This window comes from Triturus cristatus, chromosome 2_2, assembly GCF_964204655.1.
Source record: "Triturus cristatus chromosome 2_2, aTriCri1.1, whole genome shotgun sequence".
NCBI lineage: Eukaryota > Metazoa > Chordata > Amphibia > Caudata > Salamandridae > Triturus > Triturus cristatus.
In genome coordinates, this window is record NC_140582.1 from 67,717,454 (window position 1) to 67,736,551 (window position 19,098).

The 19,098-nt window shown below is 47.6% G+C and overlaps 1 protein-coding gene across 2 annotated transcripts in view; it reads right to left on the reverse strand.

Moving 5' to 3' along the window:
• LOC146861853 (uncharacterized) overlaps window positions 1–19,098 on the reverse strand; it is a 106,935-nt gene that overhangs the window by 26,871 nt on the left and 60,966 nt on the right. The window lies entirely within an intron of this gene.

The window sequence follows — 19,098 nt, forward strand, 5'->3', positions numbered from 1 at the left end:
ATTAACAAGTTAATGTCAGTTCATAGCTAATAGTTTTCTGCATGCCACCTCTCAATGTCCTGCCTCAGTAACGAGGAACTGGAAAATGGTACAAGAAAAAGCTGTCTCTCCAAGGGAAAACCATGAGAACCTTGTACCACAACCCTTGAAGTGCTAGGCATTCTCTGTTTTTTCAAATAATACGATTTACTATGAATTATAAAACACAGTACAATAGGATAAAAAAATTAAAACATTGGCACAAGTCAACACAGTTCAGCTACCTCTTTTGGTGGTCGGTGTAGTCCTTTGTACAAAAAATAAAAAGAATATGTAATCCAGATTTATGTCCCTACCCATTACTAATGGTTAACTGCCAGCTAAATTAATGCACAGAGATTTTGTTGCCAAGTTGACGCCAATTTAATGTGCAATCTAAATATTGAGCAAATATAACATTGCTAATTTTACTATGACCAAATAGCATTTCTGTCTTTGTTGCTAAATGCAGTCAACCGAATATTTATGAGTTCAATTAATCTACACGCCAGGTGGAAATTAGTACCAGAAGTCGTATTAGATTTATAGGCACATGCATCAAAAGAAAAACCGGTCGCAAACGGGCAGATTCTTAGAATCTGCCCCTTTGCGACCGGTATTTTTGCATTTGGGAAGCATCATCCCAAATGCAAAAATCGCAATTTAAGTAATCTCTAAATTTCGATTACCTAAATTGCGATTGCATTTAAGGGAGCGCAAATTGAGATTCCTTAAATGCAATGCATTAAAGTAAAAAAATTAGCTATTTCGCTAATAGGGGGCGCAAATTACCATGAAGTTGAACTTCATGGTAATTTGCAAAAACTTGCAAAAATGCATTAAAGTGCATTTTTCAAAGTTCCATTTTACACACACACATGCCCTTGTGGCATGTGTGTTTGCAAGATGTACTCATATGCAGATTTCAGGGGTGCAAGAGGGCACCCTTGACATTGCATTCTCAATTTGCGATTCTCTAATTGAGAATCGCAAATTGAAAATGTCTTCCCATTCATTCCTATGGGCCTCTAGGCCCATAGGAATGAATGGGGAGGTATTCCTTAATTGCGACTCGCAATTTGCGAGTCACAATTAAGGAATGTTCAGAAATCGCTATTTTTGTAGCGATTTCTACATGCATAGGGTTTTGCGATTCCTTAATTGTGATTCCTTAAAAATCGCAATTAAGAAATAGCAAAAGCCAACAATGATGCATGTGCCTGTAAGTCTCATAAATAGGCCACCTAAACCAGATCAAAATCTATTCTCAGCTGACTAAGCTCAAAGGTGATGGAAAGGTAGGAATATGTTTGAAGTATTGGCTCAGACGTTTACACAGAGTAACACTCACATGACAAAATTACCAGTAGGAACCTATTTGTTTTTATTCTCAAGATCAAATTGGCAATCGGGCTCTGTAAATGGAGTGTTGGAGGTAGGTTGATTTTATTGTTGTCGCATTCCGTTGTGCTTCAGACCGAACCTGAAGCTCCTACCACACTTCCAAATAATGATATATGGTAACGGTGTCTTTTTTAGTGCCTCCCTACATCCAGTTGAAGTTACACTTGGATCGAAGACTGTATGCAATGATTTTTGCTTTTATTGTGTTAACCAGTAGGACATTTGGTTGACTGAATTTGTCTATTTTCCTCGAGGGACTCTGTAGCCATACTGGTGTTGTGACAAGAATTACAGTGTCATCCGTGTACTGAAGCAAAGGGATGTGTGCTGAAGACCCAGCCCTGAGGGGAATTTCAGATCCTGTGTAACACAGTTCCCATACCGCCAATATATAAGCTAAAAGTAGTGGAGCAAGCATACATCCTGTTTCAGTCTACGATTAGTCCGAATACGAGGGGTGAAACACAATTGATCATCCACTTCAATTTACACCTATGTTTTCCAATGAAGTAGTTGGATGGCTCTAAGAAGGGCTGGAGAAATGTCCCAGCCAGATCATTTTCCCCTGACATTGGGACAATTAATCGTGGAAACATGGCTCTGTGCTTCTTTGCAAAAGGTTGAGATATAGTTAGGGGCCACTCAGCAAGGAGCCAGCCTGACAGGGGCCACCCTCTCAAGAGATGTTTGGGCCCCGTGCCAAGTAGACTGATCCCTTGTGTGCCTATTGGGGCACACAGAAGGAGGCTTGGACCCACACCTCTGAGGTACCATGTAATGGGGGCCATCATGTGCTGGAGGAGTCATTTCAATCTCAAGTGTCAATGGAGATTGATTAGTAGTTGCCCCGCTATGAACAAAGCATAAAGGACAGGTGGCCCAAAACTCAAGATTGAATGGCTTTATTTCCAGGGGTGAAATACGACAAGAGTTGACAGCCATCTACAGCGGAATCCCGCTATTTAAGCGAGCTCTTCCCCTTTAAAGTTGCCAGTCATTGAAGTTTCCGGGTGGCGGAAACTGTTTCTTAGCGCCTGGGACTGTCAATCTGGAGACCGCATTTAGGTAGAAAAGGTGCTCAGTCTCGCGTCACTGTCATCGTGTGAGCATTAAAATTAGAAGGGACTTATTTTCTCTCGGGAAGAAAGGGGCCTTCAAACGGTTGGTCCAAGCCTTGACTACGTGGGTGCAGAATCTGGACAGATATTGTTTTAAGCATTGGACGTACACCCCTCTTGGTAGAGAGGAGGAGTTATGACGTACACCCCTCCTGGTAGAGAGGAGGAGTTATGTGCCCAGTCATTTAACCAGTAAAAAGGTACCACTGAGGGGACTTGATGAAAGGCCAAAAGTTCTTTGACCTTGTCTTGCATCAAACGTGAAGCACATTTTAAAAAGTTATGTTTGCACTGTACCTTGCTAAATCATCATCCTCCCATTTCGCCCAGTGATCTTTTAACCCCCTCCCTTTCTGACCTGTTTTCAGGTCTGGGCTAAATTAATATATCAGGAATGAAACAACATGAAATGTGTAGAACAAACATTGCCCCTGAATGGATTCCTGCACACCAGTGATTGGACGGTTAAGGTATAGCGTAGTTTCTTTTTTATTTTGAAAAAAATAGGATTTTTGCTTCTGATGGTAGATATTCTTCCATTCAAAATAAACATTTGACAAATGTCCAGTCAACAGCTTTCAAATGTCTGTGCTCGAGCATAAAATATGCGATTTCACGCATGTGTGATGGGCGCGGACTGTTGCTCATGTGTCTCCATCTTGCAGTTCAGTAGTGGTTTCCTTCTATGTCTTGTAAATCGGCAGGGATAAATTCTTCCTGCTGACCAGGGAACCTCTCTTCTTTCTGCTGTAAAATCTTCGATGGACCAGCTCACCCTCACAAGCAAGCACTGACCTATGTTTCTCAGGTATAGAATGCCATGTTTGAGCATCTGCCTTTCTCACTGTGGCAAAACACTTTGCTCCACCGTATCTGTCTTCAGAGTGACTTTTTGGTTTTTCTGTGACAATGTCCTCACAGCAAACGTTAGTTATAACACTTGGGACACTCAAAATAGAAGTGGGACACCAAAGCCTGGATCGACCCTCTTCTACTAAATCACTGAATGTCGTGAATATCTGTGCATGTTACTGCGCATGTTCGTGCCTGTGGGTGTATGCGTGTTTCTGATTGAGTGTCTGTGTGAGTTGTGGGTTTGTTTCTGGGGGGTGGTGGGACATAAAAAGTGGCACTTAGGCTTATAACAGCCATCCAGGGCATGCTGTGGGCATGCTAGCCCTAACTGTGCATTTCTAGACATAAGTGTCCTCTTTAACATTCTGAGCACAAATGAAATACCTGTGACTATTTTTGGTATAATTATGTTCCAAGGTTGCTGGTGACCATTCTTGACATACTGGGGGCATTGTGAACATAACTGTGGTTATCCTTGGTTAACAATGGCCTGGCGGAGGAGGAGCCTAGCGCGCATCCAAGATGGTCGCGTGAGCACAGGGCTCCCCGGACCCTTGCTGCTCCTCGGAATTTATCCTGAGAATATCCTGATTTGGTTTGTGGAATCTGGCAGATGAAGACCGGCTGAGCACGTATCTCCTTTCAGAACTCGAATCGGACCTGGGAATCCTGAGTTGTCGTTGTTCGAACTTTTGGGACCCACCCGACGGAGGTGCCCGGGGCGAAGGTGAACCGTGTCGTAATTGAACAACAGCGGCTGCAGCGCGGTGCCAGTGGCCGCTCTACCACTTTCGGTTTCACTTTCGGACTTCAGGGGGCTGGCCTGCGAGTGCAGTTGATGTGGCGGGGTGTTTCCTTGGCCTCTGTGCGAGGCCTTGTCACCACCGGCCACTAGAGTGCCCATCGCCTTGGGTCCCCCCGCACCGTTATATTGTGATCTCTGGTGAGGCGCTGGTCTGCGGTGCCGTTGCCCCTACGACTCTTGATCAGCGATCCCCTTCGGTGTCCGTGACCACATGGGGGGCAAGGGGGGCCCCGAGGGGCGTAAGACTAAGGCCTCCCTCCGCGGGGGACCGGTCCAGGCCAACAACATGGACCGCTATACTCAGGGCAGAGGGTCCCCTGGAGCGACCGGCCCCCCCCCGGACGCCGTCGGTGGTGGCACGACCGTCTCTCCGGAGCTCTCCCTGCAGGACATCATGGGCGCCATTGATGGCATCAGGGAAACCATCGCCACGCAATACGAGGCCCTGGCCCGTAAAATCGACACGGTGGCGATTGACGTCACCTTAATTCGGGCAGATCTCTCCAAAACAAGTGAGAGGGTCCAGGCTCTCGATGTGCGGACCTCCACCCTTGGTACGGATGTGTCGGACCTGCAGGCCGCGCTTGGTGACATTAAGGCGGTCAACGACCAGATGGCCCGGCGGCTGGAGGACTTCGAGGGACGGGCCCGACGCAACAACATCCGTGTCATAGGCGTACCGGAGTCCTCCGATAGCCGCCCGGTTGACCTCCTGGTTGAGGAACTCATCCTCCAACAGTTGGCCCCTGCAGGCCTAAGTAAGTTCTTTGCCGTGGAGCGGGCACATCGAGTTCCGGGCGGTCGGCCACGGCCGGGGGCCCCCCCGAGGCCTATCGTGGCCAAACTGTTCCACTACAGAGACCGAGATGCGATTCTGCAGGCTTCACGGGTCCACGGCCCGGTGCGTCATGAGAACTCATCCATTAACTTTTATCCGGACTTTACCCAACTTGTTCAGAAACAGCGGATGGGATTCCAGGGGGTGAAGCGCCGTCTCCGTGAACTGGGCCTAAAGTACTCTATGCTCTATCCTGCAAAACTCCGGGTGGAACATGAGGATCGGACTGCCTTTTTTGACTCTCCTGTGGCCGTGAGTGACTGGCTGGACTCGTTGCCGGACAGAGGTGACCGTCCCGGGCCCTCTGCAGGCGCCGAAGGTGCCGGGTCCCCTTTGGAGTGACTTTTGGTCCTTGATTTTGCCATTTTGCACTGTTCAGCTGGGTTTTACTTCTTTTGTTCATTTTGTCTCACTAGGACCTGTGTGGGGGGCGGGCGGGGACGGGTCCCTTTCCTCCTCCGGGGTCTTTTCGTAGAATGGGGTTAGTAGGGCGACAGGCACACTGCAAGTTGGGGGGGTTTTCAGGCCCGCAGGGGTGCAGGGTGGGGGGAGTTGGATTTGGGGGGGGGTTGGGGGGAGGGAGGGGTTGTTTTGCTGTGTGTTTTTTGTTTACAGGGCGAGGTATTGATTTTTGTCCAGACACGGGAGCTGTGCTACTGACTGGGGGGCCTTTGATCTATTGGAGGGGATGGGGGGGGACGGGTTGAGACTGATGTCATGGAACGTCAATGGGTTGGGGGATCGTATCAAACGGGGTATAGTACTGCAGTATCTGCGTCGTCTTACTCCTGATGTGGTGTTTATCCAGGAGACGCATCTGGTGGGCAATGTCTGTCATGCAATGAACAGGGGAGGATACCGCCTTGTGGCCCATTCTGGTTTCACAACTGGTTCCAGGGGGGCGGGCATTCTCCTGCGATCCTCACTTCCGTTGGATATCACTAGGGTAGTCTCGGATGACAGAGGGCGCTATGTGTGTCTGTCTGGGAGGTGGGAGGGGCAGCCCCTTTCCCTGGTCTCAGTTTACGTCCCCCCGGGCCTCCAGAACTCCACCTTCGCGGACTTGGGTCGAATACTGCTTGAACTTCCGGATGGCCTTTTGCTTATGGGCGGGGATTTTAATTCGGTGGTCTCGGGTGACCTGGATCGTCACCCACCCAGGGCCCTCCCCGCTGCCCAGGCATGGCTTGGTGGCCTGCTGGAGACCTTCGGCCTGGTAGATAGCTGGAGATTAATGCATCCGACCCAATGTCAGTACACCTTTCACTCTGGGGCGCATGGGAGTCTTTCTAGGTTAGACTATTTCCTTATGCCCGCGGCACAGACTGGTCGGATTCGGGAGGTTAGGCACCTGGCGCGGGGTATTTCCGATCACTCCCCGCTTTGGCTGCTCTTTGACACCGAGACGCGGTCTGCAGGGCGGATTGCTCCCATTAACCCGTGGTACCTGCGAGACCCTATGACTCGCGACAGCCTGGTTAAGGCTATGGACCAATACTTCCTTGACAACGAGGGGTCGGTGTCGTCCGCAATGTCCCTATGGGAAGCCTTTAAAACCGTAATCCGCGGACACGCCCTCTCCCAGATAGTGGTGGCTAAGAAACTCAAGAGTGAGGCAGTGGTGAAGCTGGAGACTGACATTTCGGGGCTGGAGTCGGCCTTGGAGGCGGGTGTCACTCCGGACGGGCTCCATGCCCTCAGCCTGAAACAGTTTGAATACAGGTCTCTTGTCACTGATGCCGCCAAAACGTTGTATAGGGAACAGCAGGGTCGATTGTATGATGCCGGGGACAAGGCGGGAAAGTTGATTGCGTGGCTGGATAGGAAGGAGAGAGTGAACCGTGTGGTCCCGGAGCTGTGTGTCTCGGATGGAGTGTGTGTGACTGAGCCTGGTGAGATTGTGGAATGTTTCGCTGACCACCTCCGGGCCGTATACTCCCCGGTGACTGATAGGGATGAAGAAGACTCTCGCCTTCTGCTGAGGGATATTGCTTTGCCCGGCCTGTCTGTCGAAGACCGTGAGCAGCTGGACGCCCCCTTGTCTGTAGATGAAATTGCAACGGCGATTCGGTCCCTTCGTTCGGGCAAGGCGATGGGCCCCAACGGGCTGCCTATTGAATTATATAAGTTGCGCCCGGATAAACTCGCGCCCTTCCTCCGTCGTATGTTTCAGGAGTCCCTTGAGGCAGGCTCCCTTCCTGATGACCAACGTCTGGCAACGATAGTCGTGATCCCCAAGGACGGTAAGCCACGAGACCGCTGTGCCTCCTACAGGCCTATTTCGCTGCTAAATGCAGAGCCTAAAATCCTGGCGAAAGTCCTTGCCAACCGTTTGTTGAGCGTCATCTGCGATTTGATTCATCCTGATCAATGCGGCTTCATCCCTCACCGTAACACCGCTCTTAACTTGCGGCGTCTTCACGGCGCCCTCGCCAGGGCGGAGTATCTCTCCGAACCAGCCGTGCTGGTTTCTTTAGACGCCACGATGGCCTTTGACACCATCGAGTGGCCATTTCTCTGGGCTGTCTTGACCAAATTCGGCTTTGGGGAGGGATTTCTTGGCTGGGTGAAGCTTCTTTACACGGGACCCATGGCTCAGGTGGTGGTTAATGGGCGGGTCTCTCGGCCCTTCGCGCTCGGTAGGGGTACGAGGCAGGGGTGCCCGTTGTCCCCTCTGCTCTTTGCTCTGGCCTTGGAGCCGCTCGCTGCTTGGCTCCGCTGGGAGCCCTCGATCAGAGGGATCCGTTGGGCCCCGGGCTTCGAGGATCGGGTCTCGTTGTATGCGGACGATATTCTCCTGTATCTCACCTCGCCGCGGCAGTCGCTTAATGTTCTCTTTGATGTTCTGACTTCCTTTGGGAGAAATTCGGGTCTAACGATCAACTGGTCTAAATCCTGTGTCTATCCTATCTCCGGTGACCCTCCTCTCTTGCCGCCTCGGCTTCCGATCCAGTTATCTCTGTCCGGCTTTAAATACCTGGGAATATACGTCTCGATGGACCCGGTGGCTCGCTATGAGCAGAATCTCCTGCTTCCACTTCGGCGTTTGAGGGAGGACACGGCTCGGTGGTGTAAGCTGCCCTTGTCCCCGCTGGGTCGGGCAGCACTGTTTAAAATGATGTCTCTTCCCAGATTTCTCTATGCACTTCAGAACTCCTTCGATGTTATTCCTGTGTCCTACTTTCGGGAGGTGGAGAGCCTGCAGAGGAGATTGGTGTGGGACGGACGGGCGCGTATCGCTCTGGCAAAGCTTACTCTCCCCTGGTACGACGGGGGCATCACGCTTCCCGACATTCGCAGGTATTATTGGGCCTCACAGCTGTCGGCCATTAACCATGCCACGTATGCGCCTGGCTTGAATCCGGCGTATGAGATGGATAAATTCCTGCTTCCCGGCGGCAACTATAACAGGGCACTTTACTCCAGCTCGGCTGGACGGACCCTTACGGGCCCTACTAAGATTGCGGTACGGATCTGGAAGGCGGCCAATGTAGCCTTGGGCTGGAGTGAGCGTTTAACATGTGCTACTCCTCTGTTTGCCTCCGACCGCCTGGGAAGCCTTTGGACAACGAAGGGGTTTGAACGTTGGGACACGATTGGTATTAGTAGAGTGGGAGACTTATGGATTAAGGGTGCTGTTAAAACATTCGCGGCGCTCCAGAGCGAATACGAACTTACGGAAAGGGAGTTCTTCCGCTACGCCCAGATTCGGCATGCCCTGCTCTCTGTTTTTGGGGAGGGGACCAATATCCCGGCTTCTTCGCCCCTCGAGGACCGCATACTCGACGGTCATGTCCCCGACAGTACTATTTCATTAATTTATAAAAAACTTATTAATAATCGGGCTGACCTCTTGGTGCGCCTCCGGGAGGCGTGGACGGGGGATGGGGTGGAACTGGACGACGAGGACTGGCAGTCCGCACTGTCGTCCCCCAAGGAAGTGGCCATTCCAGCCCGTCTCCGCCTGGTCCAACTTAAGATTCTCCACCGGGTGTATGTGACGGGTCCCCGTTTGGTCTCGATGGGATTTTCTGAAGACGGGCTCTGTAAGCGGGGATGTGGACTCAGAGCCACCTTTCTCCATATCCTTTGGGAGTGTCGCGAGGTGGCGGAATACTGGCGTCGGGTTCATGTGATCATGGGACAAGTCACCGGGGTAGTGCTGCTGCCGGAGGTGCGTCGCTGTGTCCTGAATGTGTGGGAGCCCAATGATTATAACGCGGCTCAGACTCGGTGGGCGGCCCTGGGGAACATGATTGCCAAGAGAGATATAGCGCAGCTTTGGGGTTCCCAGCGGCCTCCCACCGTGTCCGTATGGAAGGAGAACATGGACTGGTGCATGTTCAGGGAGAAGACCGTGTATGTGGCTCGTGGCAAACCGGGGGCATGGGGTAGAATCTGGGGACAATGGAACGCGTATCGTGGGGGTATCTGTGTTCCCCCCCTAGTGGACACCGATATTGCCTTGTCCCCCTGACCCTTGATGGTTCCCTGCGACTTTTGGGATAATCGAATATAGACGTTCCTCTCCCGTGACACCCCCCCCGACCTATCATTACTCCTTCCTTTTAGTAGCTATTTGAAGGTCAGAAGTAGAGTCCCCCGGATGTAGCCAGACCCACATTTTTTGGCGCTTACGCCTCGCCTTTTGTCTTTATTTGTTATTTATGTTAAACCTATGTATCCTGCTTCCCTAGGACTATCCGGAGTCATGTACGGGGCTGGACCCCGGGAGTCGACTACTGCCTTAACCTCTGTATGATCCTTCCCGAATCTAGCGGCCGGCCCTGGTGGTTGTAGGCCCATGCTTGTAATTGATTTATTGTTCAATAAAATTTTCAAAAATTTAAAAAAAAAAAAAAAAAAAAAAAAAAAACAATGGCCTGGCTTCCGCTGTGTACCTTAGCTTCCTTAGACTGTACTACTGTTCCCAATAGTGGTCTTGTCATATTGGTACTGTCCTTGCCACACTGCACCCACACTTAACTTATTTCTGGCTATTCATTGCATCATGATGGTCCTTGCTCAATTGTATTATCCTTGAAATTGGGCATTCATGACATAATTCTGGCTATCTGTGACATATTCCTACCACATTCCTGGTATTCAATGATAAATGCGCATTACAGAAGTTAGAATTTGACCTTATGTAGCGGTGGGACATGAGAGTGCTTGATGGAAATGAGCTGGCATGAGCTGGCAGTCAACATGAATTTACTACAACAAAAGAGCTGCCATTTTGTTTCAAAATTAGAGAAGGACACTATTTTGTTTGTGGCAACTAAACCTATTTACTTAAAATGAAAATTATGTATTTGATAGTAACATTTTCAGAACTTGACCTGTCTGGAGCAAAATTCTTGCATTTGTGAACTGTATTCCTAGATGATATATGAATTAGTTCATGCATTTTGTCAGAAGCTTATTGCTGAGCTCTATGCTTTGCTATCATAAGGCAGAATGGCTGTAAATTCGTTCCATCATCCATATCTAAGAAGCTTTTACAATATCCTGAGACCTTACAAGGTGACACCAGTGTAACTAGTCTCCCATCTAGCACTGTAATGACACTGTAAATGTAATGATGGCACTGCTACTTAGCCCTACTATTGGTCTGAAGTGACTGTTAGATTTGCAATATCATCCTTTTTGCACCATGTCCTATGCAAATAGATTCTGAGCCATACGCATATTTTAAAGAACCTACTTTGAAGGGACAGAATGGAAAAATGAAAGCCCAAGGGATGTAAAAATAAAGCAACATGCTAAAGACATGGCTAAAAATAAATAGTGAAATTGCATACCCAGAATATTTTTTAATAGTCTGCAACACATATAGCGAAGAAGACAGTTTTTGACAGATCCTAGGGAGGTTGAATCTTTAAAACAACCCTGTAAGGGGCGTGGCCAACCAACATGGCTGCGTGGACGTGATCCACAAGGGCTCTGCTGCACTCGCTTTTTATATGAAGGTGACTGGCGCCATAGCCCCGGGAATCGCACCCTCTCAGCATTCCCCTAGGCCAGGGTGCAGTGGGAGCTGCTTTATACACCCCGAGGTGTACAGGGAGCAGGTACACCATCATGTTCATGGCAACCATTGCAGAGCCGCGACCCATTCGGAGGTGTTGGCGATCTCCTTGTAGAGACCATGAGGAGCAGCTAAGTAAGGATGAAGTGAGGGCCCAGAGACAGCAGAATGAAGAGCGGCAAGCCGTTAACTGCCCCACTGCCCCGTTGCGTGACTCTAACATGGAGGCCGCACCACACTGCAGATTTGCTGCGGAGTGGCACATGCTCCTTCTAGAGGCGCCCTAATGAAGGAGAGGAAGCAAAACACACACTAGATGGACGGAATGCAGAACAAATCAAAACATTCACACCCAGTCAAGATATCTGGGTTAAATCCATCATTCTTTTGCTCACCATGCCACCCCAGTTTATGCCTGGTCATATGCAAATCAGTCTGAACCCTGTGCCTCATGGGAACAGTCCAGCCCGAACTGCCAAGCCAGGTCCTACCTGGACCGGAAACAAGCATCTTAGGACCGGTTTCGGGGTTTCACCCCTCATCAGCCAGGATAGCTTGATTCCAGTGGCACAGTGAGCCCGGGACCCACGTCTGGGCATACCCGCGCACTTAGGGTGAGGAGGCAAAAGACGCATAATAGATGGACGAAATGCAGAACAAATCAAAACATTCACCCCCAGTCAAGAGATCTGTATTAATCCATAATTCTTTTGCTCTCCATGCCACCCCAGTTTAGACCTGGCCATATGCAAATCAGTCTTGACCCTGTGCCTCACAGTCAGAGTGTGTTAAAAGGTTTACCGCTCCGTCCATCATCTCCTAGTTTTTGCTTTGTTCACCCTAATGAAGGAGAGGCACCCACGGCAAGAGACTGCTCAGGCCCGGCCACTGTAATCACAACCTGCATACTTACAAGGTGAGCGCACGCAACCAGTGGCTGGAGTTACATGCTCCCTAATTCCTGTAGCCTCCTTCTTCTGTGCCTCATGATGACATGTACTACTGCTGCTACGGCCATATGGGAAGACTTGGGGCTTGCTCCTGGAGCACTCAATGGCGAATCCTAGATCTACAAATTAGAGAGAAGCCAGTTGGTGGGGAGGCAATAAAGATTAAAGGCTCACCTTAGCAACTTCTTGAGGGCTTCACTACACATTGGATAGAACAGCGCCCACGCTACGGACCACAGTTGATTTTGATGATGGGGATCTGGTAGAGAAGGGGCCCAGACTACCATCAGATTGAGCTTTAAGTAGACCCTGCATCGTAGGGGGTATCAGCCCAAGAGCCACGGACCGGAGGAAGAACTGAATAGAGCAGCCACGAGCTCTTCAACTGATGTGGATAGGAGATAATGGCCATTGCAGCGACGGCAAAAGCGGCAAGGGAAATGTTGAATCTAGAGCTAAATCATCATTACTGAGAATATACGCCTTGCCCTGAGAATTGACAGATTTGACCATAGCATTCGAGTGACACTTGTCTGTTTGATGTTCTTCACCAGAGCGAAGGGCTTCAACCTGAGGCACCTCTCATTTACATACTTGCAGGTCTGCACTGCCTTCTAAGGGCGAATGTTTAGGCACCGAGATGGCAGATGCTCCTATACACAATTTAAAGGACTGTCTGAAGTAAGCTTGCCTTGTTCTTGATGTCACTAAGATGGAATGCAATAGCGGTTTATGATCTACACGCAATTTGCAGTTTCTACACAATTTTGTAGGGGACCTTGGTTCCTGTGCGGTATTGTTATGATGTTTTTGTTTCCGGTACAGGAGTGGGAAAATGTTATGCACCATGGGGGGAATGGCAGGAGGGACGGGGGGAGGGGAGACAAAGGGGTTGTCTTTACCCCCTCGAGTGTTTGGGGTGCAGGTAGGAGGAGGTTAAGCCTTACGTGAGGTCTGTGGCTATTGAGTGAGACCGCTTATGTAGCAACACCATGATATCGACAACCATGACACGGAACATTAAAGGGCTAAACTCTCCAGCCAAGCGTCGTAAACTCTGGAAATACATTCTTGACCGGAGACATGACATAGCAGCATTACAGGAAACACATCTCAAATGCAGCAACAACCACAAGGTGCACAGTGGGGTAGCTCTCCTTTTCACTCCTCCTTAAAAGTCAAACCTGAGGGATGCAAAACTGACAAAGAAGGGAGAATAATGCAAGTAAAAGTTTGCACTGCAGCCCAGATGTGTACAACCACTTCCATATATACCCCCAACATCAATCAGGCCTTGTTTCTGCACTTGTTCATATCTCTCCTAGTGGGTTTTGCAGCGGGAGAGAACATCCTAATGGGAGATTTCAACCTTAAGTAGGACCCAGGGGTCGATAGTACCCACTCTCATAGATCTCCTACTGGGAGTTTTCCTAAAGCTTTGAAACAAGCCATCCAGTAGGGGGTTTAATGGAGGCCTGGAGAACCACCCACACAATAACCCAGGACCATATATTTTTCCCACACTCCCAACGACAGTCAGTCATAAGTCTTTATTCGGCTGTATACCAGCCATAAAAGAGTGCATCATAAAAACATTTCAGACAAGATTACAAATAAAAATGCAGACATCTAATAATAAATCCATGACAGTCGCAGTTTCAGTATCAAAATATCAATGTCATAAACCGTTAATTCCACAGAGAGGCATCTTAAAACCTGAGCACAAGATATAAATGAGACCATTAAATCATTTTCCAACAATGTCCCGTAGCCGAACAGCCGAGGAGATGTACCTGTAAATCATTAGACAGGTAAATTCCTCTCTTAAAAGCTGGAGGTGATATAACACTGCCCGACACTTTCTTATATTTAAGAATTTTAAAAGGGGTATTAAAAAGGAACGCCTTGGATTGGTATAAAGTTTACAAAAAAACATAAAATGTAAGGTGCTCTGGACTGATTCTGGGTCACATGGGCATAGGTCCAGTTTGGCATTACAATATACATTGAGTGGATATGAGACCTAAAATATGAGATGCCAAACCTGAACCTTATGAGATAAAACAATTTAGCATGTGTGAAGTAGAAAGAAAGGTAAGGCTCAATGCCTTGAGTACACACTAACAGCGAGTGTTCTAAAACCCTCTTTTTTTGGCATCTCCAGATATCCTCTGGTCAAGTAGGAGTATGTTAAAAAATCTCTTTTCAACTTTACTTTTGGTATCTTGGCAATACTCCATGGATTGTAAAAACAATCAGCCAACCCTATGGTCTCTAACTGGTCTTTTATATAGCTAAGCCAGGGTATTTTTTTCATGCACTCTATTTTTAAACAATCTAAGATGACAGCACGATTTAGGACTGCTTGTTCCTTTGCCCAGATGTTATGCCACAGTAATATTGGGTCCAATTTTATTCGATAGGACAAGGGAATCAAGCCAAGTTCACTATGGCAAATAGTGGTGCCAGTACTTTTAGGGACTGTCAAATATACGTTTCATAAACATATTCTCAGCTCTTTGTAAACGCCCTGCATCACAAAAACCCCAGGCTCCAGCGCCATACAAGGTGACAGTGCATGTGCGGGCTTTATAAATATTAAAAATTGCGTTAATGGGTTTTGAGCCTAATTTTTTAGTAAATCTAAAAATTACCTCCAGATTTTGATTAAAACCACTCGTCCTTTATTCTACTAGATGATGCCATGTACTTTTTTGGTCAAGGAGAATTCCCAAATAAGAGAAGGTTGGCACGTATGACAATTTTTCATTATTTATAAAACATGTTTTTAAGTTGGTGGGGGATTTACCCACCACCATAGTATAAGATTTCTTCACATTAGTCTTCAGGCCAAGGTCATTCATAAAATCATTAAACCTGGTTAAAAGCCTCTGCAGCCCCACCCCAGTCCTGGACATTAAGACACAGGTGTTTCCATTCAACAATGCAGGTAACAGCCTGCGGCCTATCAGGGGAGCATCCACATTCCCCTGCTTGATACAGCTTTCTAGATCATTTATATACAGGCAAAATAAAAAAGGTGTGAGAACGCAACTTTGGCGAACCCCGCAATTCATTTTTATCAGGGCCGTAAGTTCGCCACCTGCCCCATATCGGACTCCCCCCATCACATCTTGGTGCATGGTTGCTAAAAAATGCACAATGGATGGTTCAATGCCCATATTCAACATCTTTTCCCAAAGCCTTCCTCTCTGCATCCAACGACAATACTCCTGCCGTGATTATGCCTTCATAAGTGAACCCCTAGCTGTGATGCTATCAAGAACAGTACATTGAACATCAACGCCATTTTTTATAACTGACTCCATTTTCTGTGCTCTCACGCAGTTGCAAGGTGGGCAGGGGATGTTTTTGCTCTTTACCTGTTTTCACTCTTCAGAGTAAGCTGGAACATGTTGTGTGGAATGTGCGCTTGGTATCTTTCACAGGGTTGCGATTGTTTTTGCCAGAGAAATGTGCGGAATCTACAGTTCTGTCTCTGAGTCAAAGCACAGAGGCCTGGCCAGCTTCTGTGAAGACACTGACCCAGACCGGTAAGGTCAGCCTTGTTTTCGTAACAGATGGAAGGGGGAGAGATTTCTAGAAACTTTTCCTCAGGTTTGTAATAATGTGTATGTTGATTCTAATCTGTCATGGAATCTCGATTGCCTAGGTCATGCTCTTTTATGGATATTTTTATACCCGAATAAAGAATAATTGATTGATTGATTGAGTAAAAGGTATTAAGCCGGGGGATCTTGTCTCTCAGACAGAAGCTCGTCTGGGGAGTGGATGCACAGTCATAGGGAAATCTTCTGTGGTTCCCGATCGAGACTTCTGCCTGACCATCAAGGGCTTCCCGGTCGTGTTTGCCAGAATGTTGAAAGATTCTCGCTCTGTGATGTTTATCCTCTAGTTACTTTGTGTATATATTTGAGGAGTTTCTTTGCTCTGAGTACATATTTCATATGTTTTCTTGCTTTTTGCACATGCTATCTAAATTTGACTCCTTTCAGTCGATATTGGGAATCTGCATTGACCAATATATTTTGTCCTCCTTTTAAAATTAAAAGTGTTGAATTAATAAATGCACATATTTCATTTTAAATGCACCTGAATCAGTTTCCTTGCCTCATCTGGAGTGCTGAGTTCCTTTTCTACGTGTGTCATTTAAAGGTGCAGCAGTACATTTGCCTCCTCTTGAGAGTGCTGAGTTTAAGTTTGTCCTATGTTTCAATTGTGGAGGCCAAATTTCATTCCAGATACTCCAACCTTGTCCCTATAATGGAAAGTCATGGCACTACTTAGGGGGGAAACTCAGCGCAATATACACCAACAGAGCAGTGTTTACTCTGCTACACCTTAAAAACACAACATATGAGCAGGGTAATAAAGTTGGATCCCACTTGGCGCAGCAAATGAAGACCAAACATGGGTAAGAATATATTGGTCTGAAGAAAATAAGGCACAGGCGATCTGAGAATTTTACAAACACCTTTGCACAGCTGGACTACCTATCAGGAGTGACAGCTGACACCTCCAGGTGACAGCTGACCAGAACGAGGTTCTGGGAGGCCCCATCAGGGATGAAAAGTTCAGGCCACTATTGACGCCCTGAAGCACCACAGGTCGCTGGGGCCAGATTGGTTTAAAGCCCAATTCTATAAAACCTTTAGCTCCGATATGGTTACTCACCTTACTGCCTTGTTCAATTCCATTGCCGTAGCCACATGATAAGCATGATGAGCAAACCATTAATATTGGTCATCCCAAAACCCGGATAGGATCCCCCCTCCTGTGCTTCCTATAGGCCCATCACGTTGCTAAAACTGGATGTCAAACTTTACACTAAGATACAAGCCACTAGATTGGATGACATTATGACTGACCTGATCCATCCAGATCAGTTCAGCTTTATCAAAGGAAGGCAAACACACAACAACCTACGGAGAGTGGTCCAAGAAACAAATTCCAGTAGTCCTGTTGGCCCTAGATGTCGAGAAAGCTTTCGACCGGGTGGATTGGTCCTTCCTCTTCCATATTCTTCGCTGCTTAAGCATTAATGAACAATTTATAGCTATGGTGCAGTTCAATTATGCCTACCCACAATCGCAAGTACTGGTCAATGAAGTGGGCTCTGACCTTTTCAGTTTAGAACTAGGCATGAAACAGGGGTATCCACTTTCCCCACTTTTATTTGCTCTCAGAATTGAACCATTGGCAGTCAAAGTGTGAGCCACACAATCCATCCAAGGCCTTCCATTCAGCTCAATCTCGTTGTTTGCAGATTAGGTGTTGCTCTCCCTTACCTCTGCTCAGATATCTCTGGCAGAACTGCAATCTGAACTGGCAGTCAATGAGAAAGTGCCAGGATTTCATATCAACCTACACAAATCCTTCCTTTTAAATCAGACTTTGCCTGCCCCCGAGATGGAGGCGCTAGTTGGTTTCACCCATTTCCACTGGGCCAAAAAATATATCACTTACCTGGGTATCAAAATCACCCGCAGAGTGGCTGATCTGTACCATGCAAATTATCCCCTGTTTTTACAACTTAGAACAGACCTTAAGAGATGGACCCCCTGTACATTTTTTGGGCTCGGCCGTATTCATTCGGTTAAAATTACTTTCTTACCGAAGCTGCTATACCGATTTCAAGGGCTTTCCATGGAGACAGACCACAACTTCTTCCCCACGCTCCGTTCCCTGGTAACCCGATTTATCTGGCAAGACCGCAGGACAAGGCTCCCATATAAACTATTGCGACTACTGAAAGGCGCTGTTGGTTCATCTATACTATAAGGCAGCACAAATTAGGGTGATTTCCGAATGATCATAAAGAGAATCCGACAAACATTGGCTCCACATGGATCGGGCGGTGGTGGGTAGATACATATAACATGTTCATACCAAAAGCTGATTGACCCCCCAACGCTCATATTAGCACAGCAACTAGAATGACCCTTAAGATGTGGGATGCTGTGACCCAGTCCTCTGGGTGGGCTACATTCCCCTTTACCCCTATACACTTTAATACGGCCTTTATACCTGCGCTTACACCAGGCCCTTTCGATCTTTGGAGGGAGGGGAGATGCCTCACCATATCTGATCTATATCACGGGAGGAAAATTCTTACCTTTTAAAACTGTCAGCACGATTTTGCTCTTTCGAGCTATGAGCAAAACTATTGCACACAATTGAAACATTGGGTACTCCTCCCAGACATAATGATAGCTGCCACAAGGGAACTCTCCCTGAGCAAGAAGTTTGCCAGACCAGTGGGAGGTTCAAGAGTTTGTATATTATTCCCTTGCTCTCTATCAATTAATACTTCCCCCCACTCCTAAGCCTCACCACATAGCTTTCTGGGAGCAGGTGCTTGGGGAAATGATCCTGGATGAGAGAGGATGAAAGCTTTGGAAAGACATCCTTAGAGTCAACCACTCTACGAGAATGAGGGAGGCGCCGTACAAAGTAGTTTTTACCTAATATCTATACCCTACCAAACTAAAACACATTTTTTCGGCCATGTCTGATCTCTGTTTGAGGAGTTGTGGGCTACTCGGAGATTTTCATCCTATCTGGTGGGATTACCCAGTCATTCGCCCTTTTTGGTGATTCTAGCCCAAAGTATGGAAATACTGGGATACCTCCTCCCAGGTACACCTAGGTTCGTCCTTTTGGGATTACTAGATGAGACCCTTAAGCACCAAACCTCTGGCAACAGGGCAATTTCGTGGCTGTGTCTTGGGGCAGCTAAAATGACTCTGGCCACTCCCTAGACGAAGGTGGAAATGCCGCTCTAGAGAGGATTCCCGACAGTCTTTTAGATTATAAAAAATTATAAATCATAAAAAATGTGACTATATATGGGTCCCCTTAATAAAACTTTTCTCAACAGGCCTCCAGCTCTTTGCTTGTCCCACTCCTACACAGGCATGGGTGCTCCACCTCTGCCAGATCTAACTTTAGAGGGAATTAGTAACTACCCCTGTCATCCTCAGTACCCTATTCCGATGCTCCCTCCCACTCCTAGGTCACATGGTTTCCACCACGTACTGCGCTGCTTCAGCTATTAC